At 43.9% G+C, this 13,980-nt stretch overlaps 1 long non-coding RNA gene across 1 annotated transcript in view; it reads left to right on the forward strand.

Moving 5' to 3' along the window:
* LOC128314014 (uncharacterized) overlaps positions 1-13,980 on the forward strand; it is a 271,881-nt gene that overhangs the window by 174,262 nt on the left and 83,639 nt on the right. The gene's annotated exons all lie outside the window — the stretch shown is intronic.

Consider the following 13,980-nt stretch of genomic DNA (forward strand, 5'->3'; position numbering starts at 1 on the left):
GCCACTTTTACAAGATCAGTAATCCCATTCATGAGGGCTGTGCCTTAACCCAATCATGTCCCAAAGGCCCCGCCTCCTAGTACCATCACTGTGGGGGTTAGAATTTCAACAAAGGAGTTTTGGGGGTTCATAAACATTCAACCTATAGTAGGCATGTGGTTCAATTATGGCCAGTGGGGCTTGAGGGAAAGTTTCTTGGGGGAACTTTGGGGAACATTTCTTCCTTAATCAAGCATGATTCATGAGAGGAAGCACTCATTTTCTTCAGTCAGATGCTGGGGTGTTCATTTAAATTGCCATCACCATGACACTCATCTTGTGCCCATGATGGGACAAGCCAAAGGATCTAGCCAGCATGCCAATCCTGGGGGGCATGGAAAGCTGCCAGGAACCTGGGTCCTTGATGACATTTTTGAGGCACTGAAACAACCTCCTACCATCCACCTCCGGAATATTTTATGTACAGTAATACATTTTCATCACTGTTTAGGCTGCTTTAAATTAGATGTGTTGTTCCTTGCAGCCAAAACCATTGTAAAGAATAGAGACCTTATTCAGAGCTGGGTTTATTTTTTTTTATTTTTTATTTTTTTTAAATGTTTTTATTTATTTTTGAGACGGAGAGAGACAGAGCATGAGCAGGGGAGAGGCAGAGAGAGAGAGGGAGACACAGAATCCGAAGCAGGCTCCAGGCTCCGAGCTGTCAGCCCAGAGCCTGACGCGGGGCTCGAACTCACGGACTGTGAGATCGTGACCTGAGCCGAAGTCGGACACTCAACCGACTGAGCCACCCAGGCGCCCCAGAGCTGGGTTTATTAATGGGGATGCAGGCCAGTGAGCTGGGTGTCCTTCCAGCAATTGGATAAACACAGTATTATTTTCCTAGTGGAATCATTTAATTTGATGACAGCTCAAATAGTACTTTCATATGAAAACAAACATGGATAACACTGGTATGGCGTATACAATTCATAAGATAAAACATGAGTCTTGGGTCTACTTCCAGGCAAGTTTCCCAGAAGCTTGGGAGATGGTAAGATGTATATACCTAGTGCTTCTCTTTCTATTGAGAACAAGACATAAGACAATTCAAATTAAACTGCAGTTAGAAAGATTAAGTTAGACACAGGGAAGGATTTTGTCTATTATGATTATTAAAGGGACTCTACACGGGAAATGGTACAGGGCAGTGGAATATCAGAGCTTTGGGAGTTTGAAAGAGAAGAGTATTGTGGTTTCAAATGCAGTTTTGCCTGAACTAGTTTTCTCCACTTTCTAGATCCTTGTCAATATCTTGTCATTGTTTTCTATTTGTGAAGAATAATGGTTTTGGGTTTTTGTTTTGTTTTGTTTTGTTTTGTTTTGTTTTCTCTCAGAGGAAGATTGTGTTCCAGACCCTCCAATGTTTCTTTGGTGATTTATCCTTTGTTTTAATTTAATGTGCTACTCTAATGCTGCCCTGGGGTTTTCCTTTAAGTAGTTAATGTGAATGAAGGGAGAAAATCGCCAGGAGTCAGCCAAATGTTGAGACAGATTGTAAATACCTGTAGGGAAACTATTTAAGCATTTCCGATAGGAAGGATACTGTAAATTTTACATGCGAGGGCTCTGCATCAAAGCCCAGATCCCAGCTTTTCTCCCCACTTTGTAACTTCATAGACAAGATCAGCACAAAGAACCCACTGTTTCCACAGGCATTTACATCACTGCTCTATCTTGTTATTCCTGACTTCTTGCCAATCATATTGAGAATTTCTTAAGGGGAGTATAAAAAAGAATAACCAAACCAGATTTGCCTCCTTGACAGTGAAGAATAGAAAGAAAAGGCTCCCAGAGACAGGCTTTTCTTCTCTTTTCCCTCTTTATTTTAGCTGTATGTTTTAACTTGACACTCTGCCTTTGAGAGCCCCTGGAGTCCAAGCTGATGAAAAGCAGAGTTATTTTCTTCCACGGCTCAAACTTACATTAAATTTTTTTTTTTTTTTAAACAGGAAATTTGGAGAAGCATTGGTTTAGGGAATAGGCCCATCACACTTCTTCTCCGGGTTATAAACCCATATTCCAGGCCCCTAGACTGAGGATGTGGTTGCTCCTTTTGGCTCTGTCAGCAATGGCAGGCACAGAGGGCAGCAATAGGAGGGTGGAAGGAGAGGTGGAAAAGTCTCCTCCAATCTGCGTTCCAGGGACATCTGCTCCCCCTTTTGAAAAAGGTTTCTCCTGTGCTAGCTTGTTTATCCAGGCTAGACCTGCTCTAGCAGTTCTCTACTTCAGCCGTTAGCCTCTCAGCAAGCTAGAGTAGGTCCTCTTCCTTTGTCTCCTCATTCAGTCTTGCAGCAAGTTGAGTAAGCACCTAATCATTGTTGCAAAAGCTGACATTATGTGTGTGTGTGTGTGTGTGTGTCTGCCATTTCTCAGAAGGAGGAGTGGAGGGGAGGGTTAAGAGTGTGGAGTCTGAAGCCCAACTGTTTAAGGGTGAATCTTGGCTAACCCAATGACCTTGGCCAAGTTCCCAAACCTCTGTAGGTCCTGGATAATAGCATCCCACCAGCTTCTTGTGAGGATTGAATGAGGTATTTTATTCTTAAAGCTTAGCCCATCTACCTGGGAGGACATAGCTGGTAGATGGTTATTGTTGGGATCATTGTCAATAGTGTTCAGGAACCCACAAACATGGTGGCCCTTCCCATGGAGCTCTTCTCCTTTTCTGGGCATTTTCAATGTTTAATTATTTATCTTGAAAGAAAGAGAGAGAGAGAGAGAGTGAGAGAGAGAGAGCATGCACACATATGGGTGCAAATGGGGGAGGGGTAGAGAGAGAGGGAGACAGAGAATCCCAAGCAGGTTCTGCACTGTCAGCACAGAGCCCCATGCAGGGCTTGAACTCACAAAGTGTGAGATCATGACCTGAGCCAAAACCAAGAGTTGGACGCTTAACCAACTGAGCCACCAGGTACCTCTCCAGGGCATTTTCTTACCATTTTTATTCCCTGAGCCATCTTCTGCCCACCTCAGTGATTCACCAAGTGAATATTCAATACCTACCAGGAGCTCTGCACTGTACTCAGTGCTGTGGGGTGACAAAAAGACTAGGTGCTATTGGGCCCTTAAGGGGAATTCTGCCTGAGTTGTGTGCTGACCAGTGGGAGGGTGCTGGGAGGGAGTCAGTGTGTTAGGGAGGGAATGGAGAAGGACTGGATCCCACCCTGGTCTGCAGCAGAACCCTGGGTAAGTCATTTTTCCCTCCTGGGGCCTCATCTTCCCCATCTGTAAAAGTAGAAGATTGGTCAACGGTGTTCAAACTTTTTAGGCCAGGAACCATAGTAAGAAATGTCGGGGTGCCTGAATGGTTCAGTCAGTTAAGCGTCCAACTCTTGATTTCAGGTCAAGTCATGATTTCACTGTTTTTGAGTTTGAGTCCCACACGGGGCTCTGTGCTAACAGTGGGGAGCCTGCTTGAGATTCTCTCTCTTCCTCTCTCTACTCCTCCCCTGCTTGCTCTCTCTTAAGAAAAAGAAAAAAGTGTCCACAGTTTTATGTCATGACCCTCAGACCTATGTATATAACTGAGATAATACTTTTATGAAAAAATAATTACCCTTACTATGTGAAATTCTCTGTGTTTTCTATTTTTAAAGAATGCTGATCATAACCCTTTATATTGACTTCCTGACCCCTAATGGTTCAGTTTGAAAACCCTGGACTAGATGATCCCCAAGGAGCATTTTAGCGTAAACTTTCCATAATTTTAGATCTACATGGGCTGCTTGGATTTAAGAGAAGAAGGAATAATTAATCTCCCAGAGTAGTGACTGGCTAGAGCTCGCTAGATTAATTTTAAAACAATTATATGTATATATAGATAGTTGGCTCTCATACTAGCTTTCTGGAATTCAAGGACATGGTCTAATGGAAAAGAAGAGGCTAATTGTTGGGATTCGTTTGCTGGAGCATGATGAGGCTGCAAATAGTTACAATGTGCATTGCTCATCTGAATTGGGTTTTCATTTGTGGAAAGAGAAGAAAGAATCCTGTCATTAAAGTTTGTTCCTGCTCTCTAAAGTATGGGAATTCTGGAAAGAATCCACTCTCCTCAAGGAAAAAAAAAAAAAAAGGCCAGTTTGTTTTAATCCCTAAATGGATACAGTCCTGTGAATTAGGACTTGGGAGAAAGAACTTCCCTGCCTATGTAAATGTTTGTTTTTGCTCTAATGTGTTTGTCCATTTGCTTGACTGCTCAGGAGATAGTCATCTAGAAACACAAACTTCAGGAGAAATTTAAAATCCAGAACAAACAAAACCCACCACCCCAACCCCCACAGACAGAAAATCAACCTGTGACCACCTAATGTGATGTCCTTAGGCTGTCCTTTCACATTTCAGAGAGAAAACTTACATCGCAGTGGGCCTTTCAAGACTAGGCTCTGTACTAGGGCTTACAAACACCCAGGGATTTCGGGGAAGCCCCTTCGTGCTATCCTGAGTCAAATAAAATCAAAGACTTTTCTACTTTTTTTTTTTAAACAGAGGGCTGGCTCTCTCTTGCTCTTTGCACCCAAAGGAAACTTCTGGAATTTTCAGTGACTTTCTGGGATCAATGGCTTTTTTTTAACATCTTGAGATTTTCTAAGTGCTTCCCTTAGTTTGGAACAAAGCCTGATCAACACCTGCAGACTGACAGGCCCTTTGGGAAAAATGTCAGCCTGAACTTTCATGGATGCAGACTTTGTCTTAAAGAAGTCAAGGCAGGCTTTCTGTTCTTTCAAACTGTTGTCTGGCCTAGACTTTGCTCAAGAACACAGGATTCTGGGGGCACCTGGGTGGCTCAGTCGGTTGGGCGTCTGACTCTTGATCTGGCCTCAGGTCATGATCTCATGGTTTCGTGGGGTTTGGGCTCCGTGCCTGGCTGCATGCTGTCAGTGTGGGGCCTGCTTGGGATTCTCTCTTTCCCTCTCTTTCTGTCCCTGCCCCGCTAGCATTCTCTCTCTGAATAAATAAATAAACTTAAGAGAAAAAAAAAAAAGAACACAGGATTCTGAGTCAATGGGTTAGGCAAGTTTGTTAACCTCCCATGCCTCTGTAAAATACAGCTAATAATAGTATTGAATTTATAGGATTAAATTATATAACACATATACAGTGTGTAGAATCAGTGGTAGGTTAGTCAGTAAAGAGCAGCCTCTAGTGTTCCTGTTGATTTACACATTATCCCAGGAAGAAGGTGGAAAATTCAGAGGCAGAGATGGAAAGAATGACGCTAAAGGAGGTACCACTTGCCTAAAGCTATGTTATAAGTCCAGAAGAATGGAACCAAGATAGTATTATTGGCCCATCCGTCTAACTGGGGCACGGGAGGGAGGTGGCTACGCAGTCTTGGTGAAAACGGGTCAAGAGAGAGCGCTTCGAGAAATGGGGATAGAGATACCAACCCTGAAGGGTTGCTAAAAAGATAAATTTAGCGGATGAAGCTTTTGATTGGAACTTGGCACATGGCAGGGCTGGATAAATGGTGACTATAATAATACCTTTCTTTTACTACAGCTCAGCCCCTTCATTGGAGCTTCAGGCTTTCTGAATTCAGAGCCTTCCTCTAGGTAAGGAAATGGCAGTTTGCCCGAATACAATGGTCTTTTTAAGGCAGCCAAGATGCTTATCTTATTCCAATATTTACCCTATTGAATAGGATTTGGGTGGCTTACTTTTCTATTCCTCTGGGGAGTAAGGTTTCACTGTGTTAAGTTGAATATCAACTTTTAAATGAAAAATGGATAAACCTGAGAGAAAAACCCTTTTTTGACCCAGGGAAGAAAAATGCTCTGCTGAAATCTGGCTGGGATTCTTCCCCACCCCACAACCTTAGGGCCAGGGAGTCCAGGGGAAAGCTGGAAGGGGTTTGGATTGGCTGAAATAACCACAGACGTTTAGCAGGAACCCTATCCAGGCTCATGGTGAACATCTGGAATGTTCTAGCATTTGATTGCATAACACTGGATGGTAACTTGTCCTGAGTGCAGAGCAGCTGTTGACTGAGCCAGAGCTCTCACCTCCGCCACCCCACCCCCGACCAGGTGGCCCTAGGTCTGGTCAGCCTTCCTGGTTTAGGCTAGGTTAAATCCTACACCATTTATTTTGTTCCAGTTTGCCTCAAATCAGCCCCAGGAAATAGAATCAATGATAACAACTTCTTTAAGAAGAACAATGGCCAAATTAGCCCTGTGGGTATAGGTGTGTGTTCAGCTATCAGCACTTCTCCTTAGAATGGAAGACTTCATAATCACTACCAAAAGTTTTCCCTTCAGGTAAGACTCAAGACAACTGTGTGTATTTGGAATAGCCAAAAGTTTCAAGTGTTTTTTCTTTGCCAGGACTGTCAAGGACTAGATATATTTGTACTCAGATAATCTTCTCAATATAACTCTGTAAAACAGGGTTTTACAGTTGAAGAAACGGAGGCATAGTGCAGTTGGGTCACTTCAGAATTCAATAGCTGGTGAAGGACAGAGCCAGTGTTTAAAAGTGTGTGCATACAATTCTTAGCATGATACTCTTGCTGGAGCCATTTTTGGAAACTGAGCAAGCTGTGGGTGTGTAAAGGTGGTGGCTTTTATTTCCCTCAGTAAGCTTCCATCAGGTTAGAGGATAGGACCGGCCAGAGGAAGTGAAAGAAAAATGAGAGAAATAAAGATACTGCTTGTGAAATTAAGATTCAGGTTCCAGCATGTGTTTATGTGGTACCAACTAAAATTCTTTAGATTTCCAACATACTGGTGTTATGCCCAGAATTCGTGATCCCCAAAGACCACTAGGGAGCCGAGTCCGATGCAAAAGCAAAGAGCCTTTATTCGAGCTAGCTCGAGCTCAATCCCCTACCTGCACCGACTCAGCGGTGAGATACCAGGGTAAGAGAGCGAGTTTCAAAAGGACAAAGGTTTTATTGGGGCCTAGGGGCAGTTGGTGAGGTAATGGCCGTGGCCTCAGCCGATTGGCTGGGGAAGGGTCCTGGGGAAGGGTCCGAGTCCAGTTAGGCAGGTGAGAGGGGGTTACTCAAGGGGAGGAGGTGTGGTCAAGGTGAAGGACACAGAACAAGATGGAGTCGGCTGGCGTAGGCCCGCCCTTTCACTGGGAGGCAGGGAGGACACTCAGCCTCTTCTTCCCCACCTGAGTAATTTCATTTGTTCTATTTAGTTGATGGAGGAATCATGGACAAGTTGTCCAGGGAGAAAAGACTGGAGTTGTGACAGACAGTGGGCATTTTAGTCTGCACCTTTCCTGGAAGCTGAGGCTGTGTGAAAAGAGAAGATGGGCAGTAGCTGCCCATGAGCTCATGAGAAAAAAAAATCTCAAAGCAATGCTTAAATGTTACACTAGCGAGGCCCTCCTCCCCCAGACTTCTACTTTCAAACATGAGAATTTCTCCAATGATGTTTTGAAGTCTCCCATCAGCACAGAATTGCTTATTCACTTTGTTCAATCCATACATAGGTGTTTATTGAGAATTGTCTGTGTGCCAGGCACTTTTATAGAACCTAGAGATATAAGGAGAAAAGATGGACAGGATTGATGGCATTAGCAACAATAACAAAAACTGTAATATAATGAACAATGGTACAAACAACATTAAAATTAATAAACAGAGTAGGATAAAATAGCACTGTATATGCCAATTATCAAGTGAGTATCCATAATATGTAAAGAGCACTTATAAATCAATAAGAAAAAGACACACCCAGTAGAAAAAAGAGCAGAGAATAGAAACAAGTTATTTCCAGAGGATTGTGGGGGAAGGTCCTTGCCTTGGATTCAGGGTTTAGCAAAGGAGGAAAATTCATTTATAAGTGATAAGTGCTGTGAACAGAAATAAGTACAGAGGAGTTACATCACCTGTGTTAGTTTCTGAAGTTCAAAGGTAGCAAAAATCAACTGAGTAAAAGTTACCCTTAATAGATCTCTTAAATCCCCAATGTACTGTTTACCTGATTTTGTGTATACAAACCTTTACCTCTTGGCATTTAAGAAGCACTGGTAGAGACTAAGTGAAGGAACAGAAAGAATACAGAGGTCTGGAGATTCAATCAGTTCTGTTCTTCCAGTGGAGGGATATAGGCAGGTTGGGCCTGTTGGGTTTGAGGTGTCCTGGGGACCTCTGGTTGGAGCTTTCCAGTGCAGTTGTACACATGGGTTTAGGCTTAGCTCAAAGCTGGGAAGAGAGTACTGGGACCTTGCATTGAGAATCAGCTGCTGCTGGGGAGCCTGCATGGCTCAGTCAGTTAAGTGTCTGACTCAGGTCATGATCTTACAGTTCTTGAGTTTGAGCCTCACATCGGGCTCACTGCTGTCAGTGCAGAGCCTGTTTTGGATCCTCTGTCTCCCTCTCTTTCTGACCTTCCCCCGCTCATGCTCACTCTTTCTCTCTCTCTCAAAACAAATAAATAAACATTAAAAAAATGTGGTTTGCACATGTTACAGTTGCTACTCTAACTCCCAGGTTCCATATTAATCTCTTGCCTTTTGTTTTCTCTTATGCTTCATTAGTATTCAGAAAAAATTTTTGGAAGTAAAATTCACACAACACAAAATTTACCATTTTATTTATTTATTTATTTATTTAGAGATAAAGAGCTAGTGTGAGTTGGGGGGGGCAGGGGGGAGAGAGACAGGGAGAGAGGATCCCAAGCAGGCTCTGTACTGTAAGTGCAGAGCCAGAAGTGGGGCTCAAACTCATGAAACTGTGAGATCATGACCTGAGCTGAAGTCAAGAGTCAGATGCTTAACCACTGAGCCACCCAGGTGCCCCTTAACTGTTCTAAAGTGTTCAACTCAGTGGCTTTTGGTACATTCACAATGTTATGCAACCATCACTGCTATCTAATTCCAGAACAGTTTTGTCACCCTGAAAAGAAACCCTTTATACATTAAGTGGTCACTTCCCCTTTCCCTTTCCCCACAACCACTGGCAACCACTAATCTTCTTTCTGTCTGTATGGATTTTCCTATTCTGGAAATTTGCTATAAATGGAAACATATATGTGGCCATTTATGCCTCATCACATGGCACAATGCTTTCAAGGCTCATCCATGTTGTAGTATGTATCAAGTGCTTCATTCCTTTTTATAGCTAAACAATATTCCATTTTAATAGATACACCAATTAAAAAAATCTGTTTATCAGTGGATGGACATTTAGGTTGTCTCATTACTCTTTTTAAAAATATCCTTGGGGTGCCTGGATGGCTCAGTTGATTTAGTGTCCAACTTTGGTTCTGTACATAATCTTGCAGTTTGTGGGTTTGAGCCCCCCACATCGGGTTTACCTCTGTTAGTGCAGACCTCTATTCAGATCCTCTGTCTCTTTCTCTCTGCTCTTCCCCCACTTGCACTCGTTCAAAATACACTAAACATTCAAAAAATATTCTTTGGTATTGTATATAGCTTATAGCCACCTCAAATTCTTTTTTTTAATAAGGCACAAGACAGATAGGCAATTAAAATTTATATATGTGTCTATGTATGTATATAGCTGCATGTAAGATTCTGTACAGTGACCAATACAAATAAAGTATTGTCATCATTTCTGGGCTCAGATAATAAAATGTGGTCTCTAATTATTCAGTGAGGTATTCATCCATTATTTGTGACCAGTTCTGAGTCTCTCCTGGGTCCCTACATTTCGCTTAGAGGTTAAGGTGCGTCTGGAGATGTGATCCATTTGTCCTGGTGATAACTGCTCACCTGACCCACTGCCCCTCACCAGCACAGACACCTCTTCCTCCTTGGAGTCAGGAACAAGAAAAGGGAGCAGGATTGGACTGCTTTTCCCAAGTCCTTTTTGTTCTTTTTTTTTTTTTTTTTTTTAGGTTTATTTATTTTTGAGAGAGAGAGGGAGAGAGAGAGAGACAGAGCATGAACAGGGCAGAGAGAGAGGAAGACACAGAATCCAAAGCACAGAGCTGTCAGCACAGAGCCCAACTCGGAGCCCAAACTCACAAGTGGTGAGATCATGACCTGAGCCCAAGTCGGAGGCTCAACCGACTGAGCCACCCAGGCGCCCCTCCAAGTCCCTTTTGCTGTTTACAACCATGGATGGATTTGAATTAAAATGAGGTCATGGGCTATTAAGATGACAGTGCAGTCGGTGGGGTGCATGAATCACCTGTGTGTGTGAAATGCCCATGGCTGTTTGGTAGAATTCAGGCTCCAGTCTCTGTTTTCTTCTGTGGGTGGGTTTAGGAGTGGATAGCAGACGTGTCATTGGAAATGAATGTGCTCCGTGGGCATCCAAGATCACCTCTCTGCCTCTACCCTCCCCCTTATCTGGACTCACAGAACAAAACTGCATGAAAAGCCTTCCTGAACAGGAAAAAGTGGCCAAACTTCAGTTGGTTATGTTTTTGGAGAACTTAGTTATGTGCAGCAGCCTGAGCCGTACCTTGATGGTGGGAAATAAGGATAGGATCAAGGCAAGGATGTGCAGCAGGTGTCTTTAGGGCCACTCTGCCTGGTCAGTAGTTCTGGAGGGCAGCTGAGGAGGCCAGGAGAGATTCTTCGTGGCTGTCCTTGGCTATTATTGATGGCTGTTCTACTGTCTTAAGAACATGCCAAGAGAGAGTCAGAGTGCTGGGCTGGTCTCTGGGAACAACAACAACAACAACACAGTGTCTGAAATCAGTTCAAGACATTCAAGGATGGGCCAATTCCTATGGCTTTTTTTTTTTTTTTTTTTTTTGGTGGGGGTGATGAGCCTGTCTGGGGGCATAAATTCCTAACCTTTGAATTCTTACCAGAAAGTGTGGCTGTGTAGTCCTGTGATGAGGTCACTCAGAGCCACTTTGTAGATGCAGAATTCCAGGCTAAATGAATGGAGCAGCTGGCTCCAGTGGGCATGTTTTATGTTCTGATGATTTCCAGAACTGTCCTGTGTGGTAAAATGTACTCCCCACCCCCCACCCCACCCTCCCATAGGCAACTTGGTGAGCAAGGTGGCAGCAGCAGAAGAGGGCGTGTGGACACTGGGCTGGTTGGGTTGGTTAGGTTGGGTCTCTGACCAGGTGAGAAATGTCAGACTTTGGGTTCTTTAGAAGTTTAAGTTAGACCATGGTTTCAGATCTGGGTTGCAGATCTCATGAGAAGTAAGAGAAATTGAGTGCATTAGAGACATAAGATCACTAGAGACAGCCCATGTTCCAGTTCCAGAGGGCCCAGGAGGGGGACAGTGGGCCAGAAGCAGGATCACATATGATGCAGACTCATGCACACATGTGATGTTCCTGTGTGAGCACATGTGCACTCTGAATGTGGTGTGTATATGTGCATCTAGGGTTTGTGTGTGCAGAGGGTGCTGGATGTGTTTATGTGTTTGAGACCAGTGTGCAGATGTGAATGTGAGCAGGGGACCCTAAGCACTTGCAAGAACTTTGGTATGTGAATTTAGAGGTTGGCAGGTGTGCAGTGGTGTTTGGGTTGTGGGTTGGGCTGCTTGTGAATTTAAACCTCACATGTGGTCAAGGCCAACTGTGCTAAGTAACTTGTCTTCTGAGGGTTGCTGTTCTTAAAGGCTGTCAGGAGTTGAGAATCTGGGGTTGCACTTAGATCTTTTTAGGGTTTCATTTACTGAAATTAATGGAGCTGTGAAACCTACTGCGAGAGGTAAGTAGAATTACTGGGATCTTAATAATAAATGCGTGCTGACCATTCTCAGGAACAACTTTCTCCTGCAAACCTCTGACTTCTAGTTTCTGGTTCTAGCTTCTGAGTTCAGATGCCTTCCACAGGCTATAAACTCAAAGACAACTCATAGGTTTAAATTGCATCTCGAGCTGTTAGCAACTCGGATGGACCATACTTGGGGGGAGAGAGAGGAGAATCAGAGTCATCTTAGAGTTGGAGAGACCTGCAGAGCTGTTGACGAACTCCTGGGTGAGTTAGGCGTGCTGAGTTCTGGATTGGGTTATGCTGGCTGACCATGGATGAAGAGATGCTTCTGGACATAGTGGCTCATGTGCAAGACCACGGTGTTGTTGGGCATGGACTCTCCATACCCCCTTCATGTGCGACGGTGTTAGGATTTCAGGCCACCAGCTGCCCGCCCATGGTTTCAGGCCACAGTAGTGGATCTCCAGTAGTGTTTCTGCACTTTTTGTACCACTTTGGAAAGGTAGCAGTGCAGGTTTCTGGAAAAATGATCAATTGTTCCTAATGGACAAAGCCCTTTAGTTTGCAACCAGTCGATACGTGTTCACAAAATCAATATTTTCCCACAAAACTATGTGTTTTCTGGTGTTTCAGGCAGTGTTAAAAGGTAGCAAAATCCACTGGTGCCTTCCATGCACCAAATAGATGCTGAGCTGCCTCCCCTTCACGGACCCAGGATTGCTCTCTGCACCCTGTGAGGCAGGCACTATTATCCACCTTTCAGGAATGAGAAACGGAGGCACTGAGAAGTTAAGTAGTGGAAGCTTGTGTGCTTCACCACTCTGCTAGTCTCTTGTCTCACATTCTTAAGATCTTGGCTACATAGAATCCCTTTCTTCATCTAAGAATTCGCTGATAGGAAAATGCATTGTGTTTGAAGGGAGAAGCACAATCCCAACAGATTCCACATAGTGACAAAACCCAGTCCCTCTACTGAGCAGGAGAAAGCCTAGGCTGGAAGCAGCAGACTGGGGCATCCCAATCCGGGAACCAGCTTCCTGCAGCCCACAGCCTCCTGGTAGAGGGAGGGGGAGAACCTTGAGGCGTGGGGGTGGGTACAAGGTGGGGGGCTGGGGGATAGGCTTGTGGGGCCAGCCTAGTGAACCTTTGGTTTCAGGCCCTTCTAGTAAAATTAGCCCAGTGCTCTGTTTCCAGTGATAAGTGGTGGGATTTCATCCCTCCAACAAAGACCCTTTGACACATTTATTAATGAATTATTAAACATGATGTTTGGAGACGTTTTCCTGTTAAAGAATAATCCTCAAGTCCTTGAAAATGAATCAGTGCCCCTCCTAACTCCCTTTCAAAATCTTCCTCCCCACCAGCATAGCTGCTGGGTTTTGTGCCCCGAGACTGACTGAGGTGCCTTGCACAGGCCGCCACTCTTTGTTTTTCCCTCCTCACAAGTTAATTTTCCCAGGGTCATGCGGCGGCAGCTCACTATGGACACAGCATTTTCCTGCAAGATATTTTCTGAAGCCACCAACAGCCTTTTGGTTTTCAGCATCCTCATTTAAAGAAATTTGCATTAACAGCTCTTTGGGCCCCCTCATTTACATACATGTTTGAAAGGGCAGGAGCTTGGGGAATGCGATGAAAAAAACGTGAATGTGCTGGTATTGCATGCTCCGCAGGGATGCCCACAGCTTTCAAAAAGTAGACATTTAACTTCCAGTTATCTCACTATGTTTCTGTGCAGTGATGGAGTCTGGGAAGAAAATAAATGCTGCTTGTTCATTTTTTCCTACCTTTGCCTCTATGACAGAGAACAATGAGAGAACAAAGTTTTTTTTGTGTGGAAGGCTTTTCTGGGGGTGGGGGAAACAGGGCATTAATTAAGACCCATTAGGGAATGAAATGGAATGTGTCCTAAAGGAGCCGAAAATGTTTTGCAGTTAGTACCGGATCTGCAGTACCCTACAGGCAAGATTTCTTTGAGTTTATGATTCTGAGAATCATTTTGACCTGTGGGTCAAAATACGATTATTTTGAATCAGTGATGTTGTATATTGTTTTATTTTTTATTTTATTTTTTAAAATTTTTTTTTAACATTTATTTATTTTTGAGATGGAGAGAGAGCATGAACAGGGGAGGGTCAGAGAAAGAGGGAGACACAGAATCTGAAACAGGCTCCAGGCTCTGAGCTGTCAGCACAGAGCCTGACGCGGGGCACGAATCCACGGACGGGGAGATCATGACCTGAGACGAAGTCGGACGCTTAACCAACTGAGCCACCCAGGCGCCCCAATGATATTGTATATTGTTTAGAAATTAGGTTGGATCTGTGACATTTG

Source organism: Acinonyx jubatus, chromosome C1, assembly GCF_027475565.1.
Source record: "Acinonyx jubatus isolate Ajub_Pintada_27869175 chromosome C1, VMU_Ajub_asm_v1.0, whole genome shotgun sequence".
Taxonomy (NCBI): Eukaryota; Metazoa; Chordata; class Mammalia; order Carnivora; family Felidae; genus Acinonyx; species Acinonyx jubatus.